Here is a 10,295-nt window from a genome sequence, read left to right as displayed (position 1 = left end):
GGCGCTGTTCCGCTCACCTGGGAGCCGCGAGTCTGGGGCCTGGGGGAACACCTGAGCGCCCGAGAGGGCACTTGTGCATCGTCTTCACTTTACCGGAGTCTTCCGATCTCACGTCAGTGTTGAGTAACACTGATAATACACCCGTACGCTCTATTAATTAAATTGTCTGAATAAAAGAATCCAAACGTATACGTGTAGGTAAAGATAACCGCCTCGCACCATAATGGTATGCTTTGCAAAGACATCATTAAAAGGTATTAACTTAAAAACTGTACCTGCAATTTTAACCTATGTGACCCATGTACACTATGAGAGACGATAGATACGTGTATTTAGGTCCTTGTGAATACATGCAAAGCTTACGAAGCCTGAGAGCTGTAGCTGTAAGGTTTCAATGGCACAGCAACTCTTAAGAAGAAAAGGAAGGGCAAACTTTTTGCCCCAAGAGAACTGAGGAGAGGAGCCTGACTCGGTCTGGGAAAGAGGGTTGGGGGATGGGAGTCTGCAAGGAGGAGGGTGTCCAGATCGAAGTCAGGACAGGGGGTTGGGCAACATGGCTTTTTTTCACTTGGCATACTACTTCTAAATGTTCATTCATGTTGTGCCATGTATGAGTACCTTATTCCTTTGAGGGCTGAATAGTATTCCATGGCATGGATTTTCCACATTTTGTTTATCCATTCATCAGTGTTTAATTTTTTTCTTAAATGTCCATTTATTTTTTGAGAGAGAGACAGAGAGACACAGAGGGTGAGTGGGGGAAGGGCAGAGAGAGAGAGGGAGACAGAATCCAAGCAGGCTTCAGACTCTGAGCTGTCAGCACAGAGCCCAACCCAGGCTCAAACTAAGGAGCAGTGAGATCATGACCTCAGCTGAAATCTAGAGTCAGATGCTGAACCAACTGAGCCACCCAGGCGCCCCAGTTCTTAGACATTTTAGACTGTTTCTATTACTTGGCTTTCATGAATAATGTGACTATGAATATTCTTGTACAATTTTTTTTTAACTTAGGCCTTTTGTTTTTCTTGGGTATATACCTAAGAATAGAATTGCCAGATCATGCATTTACTGTTTTGAGAATCTTCCAGATTGTTTGTCAGCACCATTTTACATTCCCACCAGCAGTGTAAGAGGATTCTAATTTCTCCATATCCTTGCCACTATTTCTTATACTCGTCTTAGTCTGTTATAGTCATCTTAGTGGGTGTGCAGTGGTATCTCATTGGTATTTTAGTTTGCATTTCCCTAAGGATTAATGGTGGTAAGCATTTTTTCATACACTTTACTATCATTGGCATATCTTCTTTGGAGAAGTGTCTATTCAGATCCTTGGCCTATTTTTTTAAATGGGTTGTCATTTTATTATTAAAAGTTCTTTATATATTCTAGATTCAAGTCCTTTATGAATTCTGATTCGTAAGTATTATTTCCCATGCTAAGGATTGTCTTTTCATTTTCTTGATTGCATTCTTTAGAAGAACAAGTTTTGAATTTTGATGAAACTCCTTTTTTGTCACATACTTTTGTTGTCATTTCTGTGAAGGCATTACCTAATCCAAGGTTATGAAGAATTATTCCTATATATTTTTTAAAAACTTTTATAATTTAGGGGTGCCTGAGTGGCTCAGTTGGTTAAGCGTCCAACTTCAACTCAGGTCTCGTGAGTTGGAGTCCTGCGTTGGATTCTGTGCTGACAGCTCAGAGCCTGAAGCCTGCTTCATATTCTATTTCCATCTCTCTGCCCCTCCCCTGCTTGCACTCTGTCTCTCTCAAATATAGAATAAAAAAAATTTAAAAATTTAAAAATTTAAAAATTTTTGTAATTTAGCTCTTATATTTAGGTTTACAATCTATTTTGAGTTAATTTTTATTGTGTGAGATAGAGGTCCAATTTTATTATTTTGCATATAGATATCCAGTTGTCCCAGGACCATATTCTTTCCCCACTGAATTATCTTAACATTGTTGGCAAGCCACTAAAGAGTTTTAATAAGGTGTGTGTGTGTGTGTGTGTGTGTGTGTGTGTGTGTGAGTGATGGTATGGGGCAGGTAGGGAATGACATGTTCTGAATTTGAAAATGTAAATTTGTAAATGTAAGAAAAGATCACCTGGCTGCAGTGAGCAGGGTAAAGATGTCTGGAGGTAACAAATGCCTCTGTTCCTTTAGTACAGACGAAAACATGCTTAACTAGATGCTGTTGAGTTTGGATGAAAGAGAATGGATCTGGGAAATAATTGGTTGTCTCTCCATGTGAGCTGATGATAATGTGTAGGTGGGGATTAAGGATAAGTAACTCTAGGTGCATATCCAGATTTCTTACTCTCACATCCTAATGAAGGACATGAAGAAGAAGAGGTGAGCTAAGAGAAGAGTACAAGTAAGAAGAAGAGAAATGTGAAGTGATATTCAAGGGAGCACACTGAAAGAACATCTTTCCAGGGAAAGTACCCTGAAAAAACAGAGCAAAGGGCCAAGGAAAAAGCTCAAGGGAGCCCTGATGTTAAAGAAGGCCTGGGGTAGGACAAAATAGATAAAGGGAATTAAGAGGTATACATACTTCCAATTATAAAATAAATGTCACAGGGATGAGAAAGTACAGTATAGCGAATATTGTCAATAATATGTAATAACTTGGTATGATGACAGATGGTGACTACGCTTACTGTGGTGAGCACCGAGTAATGGATAGAATTGTCAACTACGCTGTACGTCTCAAACTAATATGACACTGTATGTCAACTATACTTCAATAATCAAAAAAATTTTCTTAGGTTTATTTATTTATTTTGAGAGAGAGCAAGAGTGCACATGCAAGTGGGGGAGGGACAGAGAGAGAGGGGAGAGAGAAGTGCAAGCAGGCTCTACACCATCAGCACAGACCCTAATGTGGGACCCAAACCCATAAACTGCGAGATCATGACTTGAGCAGAAAACAGACGCTTAACCATCTGAGCCACCCGGGAATAAAACAATTTTTTAAAGGAAAAGTCTGAGCTCTAAGTCTGGAAAAGATGCAATGGAAGGATGGTATCTAGCACAGGAATTAGCTCAAAACTCATTTCATCAAAGGCTTTTTAAAACAGGAGGATAAATCAGTAAATCAAATAGTAGATAATTGATCCCATTCAATACAACTTGCATTTCTTCTCTGACTTGTGTTTTTCCTGAGATTAGCCACTCTGAAATTCCAAGCCAAGTGGCACACTGTTGTGCTGTTTTTAAAATGTCTTTTTATCTTTCAAATCAGTTCAAGTTCTCTCACCAAGGTTTTCTTGATCTCTCTTATTTCATTTACTCTTATTTGCCTGCAATGTTGAAACCCTACTTCATGCAAGCCCAATCCACCACCCTTGCTCTTTACAGGCCTTTAAAAACTCAGTTTTTGCTCCTGAAATTCAGCTTATCACAGAAAAGACAGTGAAAGATGGAAATCCACTTTACAAAGAAACTCTGAGAAACTCAACTTACGTATGTTTGTGTAAAGTTAACTGGCATATTAGGTACTGAGTAGGTGTTGTCCTGTAATGTGTCTGCTAGTTTACTTTCCATTCAATAAGTATCTTCTATGGGGTTTAATTTTTATCATCTTATAGGCAGTGGAAAGTGCAATTATTTGTATTTTGGGTAGATCTTTTGGGTGTCTGGGTGGGTGGAAGCTAGGAGGTACACAATGCTGAAATCAGGGAGATCAACTCCGAGATGATTGAACTGGTCCAGATAAAACTAAATTAAGGCAATATACTGAGATATGAAAGAACTGATAATACAAGCTGCTGAGCTGGAAAGATTAGGCTCTGTGACAGCAACATATTTGAAGGAGGAGAAGGAGGAATCTGAGGTAGATTTTTACATTAAGCAGTTGGGAGGATGGTGAGACTCTACACCAAGGTGGGGAATGATGGAGATTAAGCAATTTGCTGGGGGAAAAAATGCATGTTTGTTGTTGCTTTAAATCAAGTGTGCATTACATGGATATCATTCAGATGAAATTAATACGTTCTAATTTCCAAGTATCTAGCCACTAGACTCAGTATAGATTTGTGAGCCAACATAATATGTGGGGGTTAAAGTCAGAAGATTCACTGAGATCTCTGAGGCATATGTATGAATGATAGGAAACAAGGGCTGAAGAAAAATACACTGAACTCTAAGATAAGGGGAAATTTCTGCATTCTTATGTGTATATCTAGGGTGTCGAACAATGTACAGAACATATTAATTATTCAGAGTTGGCTTGTGGAAGGAAGGTAGAAAGGAAGAAGGGGGGAAAGAAAGAAGGGCATGACTCCTCTTTGCTTCCCACAAGTGTCTCAGGCTCTAGACACTAGAGATCACATTTTGCATTTTTCATGTACCGTGGTGGGTTTCTAGAATAGTCTGCCTGGGTCTTGCTTTTCTGACCTCAATTTTAACCCTTTCTAAAAGAGGGTGTGTTCTGTGATTTCTGGACTTAACCGGTCTTTCTTTGCTCTCACAGGAGGAAGTGCAAAGTGTCCTAGAAAGGAATACATGGACGGGGTTGGGGTAGAGACTGTTAGTCACTTTGACTTGTGAAGTCTGGTATGAGCCCTTGTGAGAATCACAGGGCAAAGAAGATGGGATATTGAGCAGTTAGCAGATACAGGTCACTGATCTGGCTACCAAGGAGTCACGATCAGCAGGAATGGACAGATGTCTGTGGTAGGAGAATTTGTCAAGATCTCAAAGTCAGTGGGGGAATGTAGAGTAAAAGGAGTCTCAGGATTAGTAATTCTCCCAGATTCCTGTGTCTTTACATTATTTTTATTACTGCAGACTTGGTTATTGGTCTGAGCCATACTTTACCTGTTGATCTCATCATTGGATGCTCATTTGCCTCTTCAAATTCTGAATCGTTTCTGGGACTTGCAGCATTGTAACTTGTGCTTTCCATCATTGTGGAGGGAAGAACCCATCTGGCCCTCAGACCATACAATACCCATACCCTAGATGATGGAATTTCTAGTGTTTTTCCATGTTTAGTTTCCATGCTTACTGTAAAAGCCTCTCCTGTGGGGTTGAGGTCACTTGAGTTAAAAGATCCTTCTCTGACTGCTTTTAGCTCTTTCCATACTCACTTGAATTGCCAGGCAATTTGTCCTCCATGAAGCTTTGGCTTTAGTTCAGGAGGCAAAGATTCTATGTTCCTCTGGACTATGGGAAAGACGTAAGGCAACTTGAACTGTAGAACACACTGCTGCATTCCATGTCAGCAAGATGTTCTACACTTGTATCCAGAGACTTTAAGAAGCAAAATGAGGACAGACTTATATAATGGTCTTCTGGTAGAGTCTATCAGTTATCTCTGTGTCTGACATAGGGAGAGAGTGGAGAAAGAGGTATCTCTTTTTTAGGTAGGGAAGAGGCTGGGAGCCAGAGCTGTCTTCTTTCTTGGGCAATCAACCATGACCTCTCCTGTAGTCCCTTAGCATCCTACACAGAGACCTAGAAATTTACTTGAACAAGCACAGGAATATGGCGATTTCTACACCACAGTTCTACACCACACTGAGTATGCCTAGAATACTGCTTTTGCTGTACAAATATCTGGTCTCATCTAGCTGGAAAGGCCACTTTTGTGAGCAAACTCTCATCATTTTTCTTCCTCCATGTTTGTATCATACATTTAATATCACCAAATACTTTTAAGCCATTATTCAACATTCATGACAACTCGGGGAAATAAAATGGGCAAGAGATTATAATCTTGTTTAAGAGATGAGGACGGAAGCATGGCTCCCAGAAAACTAGAACATAAGTCTAAGTATAAGGCATCTACTATCCTAAATGAATTGGATTCACTTTAACATATTTTATTCATTAATCTTTCTAACATTGTAGTCCCATTCCCAGGAGTATAGATGAAAACTAGCTGGGAACTTATAAGAAACAGTGCTTACCACCATTAGCCATTAGGGACATACAATTCAGAGCCACAATAAGATACCATTTCACACCACTTAGAGGGCTAGAGTTGAAAAGACAAATAACAAGTTTTGTCGATTCTGTGAAGAAATTGGGACCATCATACACTGCAAGAGGAAATGTAATATGGCATGGTCACTTGGAAAGCAGCCTGACAGTTCCTCAAAAGGATAAATATAGCTACCGAATGACTCAGCAATTCTTTTAGGTATATACCTAAGATAATGAAAACATAATTCCACACAAACACGTGTATCTGAATGTTCATAGCAGCATTATTCATAACAACCAAAAAGTTGAGACAACCCAAACACCCATTAATTTATAAATTGGTAAACAAATGTAGTATATTCATACAATGGAATGGTATTCAGCTATCAAAAGGCATGAAGTACTGATATATGCAACAACATGGAGGAACTTTGGAAACAGTCTGCTAAGGGAAAGAAACCATAGAAAGGATCACATATTGTATGATTCCGTATGTGAAAAGTCCAGAATTGATAAATCTATAAAAAAAAGAAAGTAGTTTAGTGGTTGCCTAGGGCCAGGAGGTGGGATGGAAGAAAAAGGGACACTGGTTTTGTTGGGAGAGGAGGGGAAATGGGGATGTTCTAAAATCAGTTGTGGTGACAGTGGCATGGTTTTATGAATACAATAGGAGATACTGAATTATACACTCCAAATAAATGAATTGTGTGGTATGCGAATTATATTTCAGTAAAGCTCTTACTTATATTGGAAGAAAGAAAAGAAGGAAGGAAGCAAGAGAGGAAGGAAAGTAGGAAGGAGGGAGGGAGTGAGGAGGGAAGGGAGGAAGGAAGGAGGGAAGGAAGGAAGGAAGAAACTGGACTTATTTCTTGGAGCAGAAAAAGAAAGAGAAGTGTGGGCCACGGGCCTTTCAATATTTCTTATCTGGTGGCTCCATGCCTTTATTCAGGGCTTCAAGCCTGCCTCTTCCATTCCATTTAGTTTTCTGTATCAGGGTGTGCTGGACAATAGCCTTTACACAGCTACTTCATGGCCCAAGGTCAGTTTTTCTGCGCTCTGTCACTAAGCTTGGATCACACCGTAAACTTGCAAAATTTCTACAATTCGCCACTCGACACAGTCCACTGCTGAAGTCTGACAGAGAGGTGAAACTCTCTGTAGGAAGGTTGAAGGACACCTGGCTTCACCCACCTATATTTGTGTATACAGATCAGGACCAGAAGCTAGGGAAAGTTCTGGGGATGGGGGAGGGGTAAAAGAGAAAAGAATGGAATGGGGCAGTGTCTTGAAGGGATGGGAGGAGCAGGAAAAGCCTGCTATAGGGAGGAATTCAAAGTACATCCAGTCGTTCTCAGTCTGTGGTTTTGTCAGGAATGTTGCAATACCAATCAGAAAATTGAAAGAGGAAGGAATGTGTATCCCAAGCAAGGCAGAGCTGTGATAGGACCTCGAACAGCAAATACAAAGGGCTTGGATATTGCTAGAGGCCAGTAGATGGTGATATTGAGGCCTCGGCCTCAGGGATGTTTATTCTTCCTTCCTGATTTAACACAAAGAAAAACATCTTAAAAACTTAGATCAATCTGAGGGTTGATGGGGGGTGGGAGGGAGTGGAGGGTGGGTGATGGGTACTGAGGAGGGCACCTGTTGGGATGAGCACTGGGTGTCGTATGGACACCAATTTGACAATAAATTTCATATTAAAATAAAAAAAATAAAAAGAAAATAAAGAAAAACATGCCCACATCCCATATGTTCAAAATAATTAACTAGGAGAGTCGAATTGAAGCATAACAGCATGGTTAATAGTTAAGTATTGATTAAGTTTGGTTTTACAGCTTAGCCTTCCCCCATACCACAGAGTCAATACATCCGTAGTTTTTAGGATCCAAATAGTTTTTTTTAAATGTTTATTTATTTTTGAGACAGAGAGAGACAGAGCATGAACAGGGGAGGGTCAGAGAGAGAGAGGGAGACACGGAATTGGAAACAGGCTCCAGGCTCTGAGCTGTCAGCACAGAGCCCGACGCGGGGCTTGAACTCATGAACCGCGAGATCATGAGCTGAGCCGAAGTCGGATGCTTAACCGACTGAGCCACCCAGGCGCCCCAGGATCCAAATATTTTTGTAAGCACCTAGGAAGTCCCGGAGTCCATCATTATGCATTTAAGACAGAAAGGAGCCTGGGAGAACTCCACTGGCTTGTGGAGAATAGCTGAAGTCCATTTTGTCCAAAAGGAGTGTAGAATGTTGGAGTGATGCCCCAGAATCAAGAGAGCGACCCTCTGCTTCAGAGAAGGAGCCCTTCCCCCACCGAAAAGACAACAATGAGTTTTCCATCATACCTCCCTCCTCAGGATGCTCACCACCACTCACTGCTTTGAGACCTTCACAAACAATGTCACTATGCATTTTATCTCTGTTTTGTCACATACAAGAAGCTCGTGATTCGAAGTCATTGCTCAGACTCTCATCTCCATAAGGCCCTGGATATCCCTAGTTTTGATTCCACATACCACCCCTCTCCAAATTTTGAAATTCTTCACTGGACATTCTGGGACTTATAGTCAGCTGTCAGAAAAACTCAACTTCTTGGAATATTTTCTTTCCTTTCTTGGTCTTGCTCCTGACTCTTTGTTTCTGTCTCTGCCTCTGCCCCTCCATAATTCTCTTATCATGATTCTTGATATTTCAAGACCTAGGGGTGTCTAGGTGGCTCAGTTGGTTAGGTGTCGGACTTTGGCTAAGGTCATGATCTCACGATTCCTGAGTTCGAGCCCCGCATTGGGCTCTGTGCTGACAGCTCAGAGCCTGGAGCCTGCTTTGGATTCTGTCTGTCTGTCTGTCTGTCTGTCTCTCTGTCCTTCCCTCACTCACACTGTCTCTCTCTGTCTCTCAAAAAATGAATAAATGTTAAAAAATATAGAGTTTTTAATTCAAGACCTAAACTGAAGTTGGACGCTTAACCAACTGAGTCACCCAGGTGCTCTGTCAGCACAGAGCCCACTTTGGAACTTCTGTCCTTCTCTCTCTACCTTCCCCCCCAACTCAAAAAATAAACATGAAAAAATTTATAATAGTGACAAATTTGTTAGCAACAAAATATCCATTAAAACACCATTTATTTTGTTTTGTCAGGCTAATCTCTTAAATAATCAAAACAACTCTGCAGTAGGTGTTGCTACTTTTTTTACAGAGAAGGAAAAGAAATTTAAAGAGGTTCCATATTGCCTAATGACAAACGGCTGGTATGTACTGAATAGGGTGACTTTCTCTAACTCAAGTCTGAGTGGCCTTAAAGCCTTTGTGGAACTTGGGGAAGTTTCCACTCCTAGTAAGCATATGGGTATGGCATTGGGGCTCAGCAATTCAGACTTCATTCAAGTTTTTCAAATACATTAGTTTGTATAATACTATGGCAATTGTACTTGCCATAATTACTAAACTTGTGCACATGTTGTTTTGTATCTGTGAAGGTTAGTCTGGAAAGCAATTTCCTTTGTGGTTGCTGGATCAAAGGAGAAATGCATGAGAATTTGGTTGAGGTATTTCCAAATTCCACAAAAATTCTGTTGTGTTTTATATTCATGAGTAATGTATGAAAGAGCTTGTTTTCTTAATTGTTTGCCAACATGATGTTGATCCTTTTCATTATTGCCGATCTGATAGGTGAGGAATGGTAACTATGCTATAGCCTCAATTTCATTTCACTTATTAATAGTTAAGCATATTCCAACTGACTTTGTCATCTTTCATCAGACTCTTGATCATTTTTTCCCCCTACACTTTATGGGCTCCTTGTGTATTAGGAAAAATTAACCATTCATCTGTAATATAATTTGAAAATACATCTTCCCAGTTTGAGTTTGGCTTTTGACTTTCCTTATGGTGATTTTTTTGGTTTTGGTTTCGTTTTTTTGCCATAAAAAAAAAGGGGGGGAAGGCATTTTTTATTGGAAGATCATAGTGATGTCTCTGTGGAAGAGACATATAAACAGAAAATTGAAGGAAAGGAGAGTAATGTAAAGATTAAGAAGAGAGTGGATCATCAGAATGCTCAGTTGGTTAAGCCTTTGACTGCTGGTTTTGTCCTTAGGTCATGATCTCATGGTCACGGGAGCAAGCCCCATGGGCTCTGCATTGAGCATGGAGCCTGCTGAAGATTCTTTCCCTCCCTCTCCCTATGCCCTTCCCCTACTTGTGCATGCACAGGTGCTCTCTCTTTCCCTGTATCTGTCTCTCTGTCTCTCTGTCTCTCTCTCTTTTTCAAAAAATAAAAAGGATATAGGAAGAGGATGTTTCAGGCAACAGATTAACAGGTACCAGGATCTGAGGAGGAGATGAATTTAGTGTATCTGC

The sequence above is a fragment of the Prionailurus bengalensis genome, chromosome D1, assembly GCF_016509475.1.
Source record: "Prionailurus bengalensis isolate Pbe53 chromosome D1, Fcat_Pben_1.1_paternal_pri, whole genome shotgun sequence".
Taxonomy (NCBI): domain Eukaryota; kingdom Metazoa; phylum Chordata; class Mammalia; order Carnivora; family Felidae; genus Prionailurus; species Prionailurus bengalensis.
The sequence above is the reverse complement of the archived record's forward strand: the minus strand, read 5'-3'. Positions refer to the sequence as shown.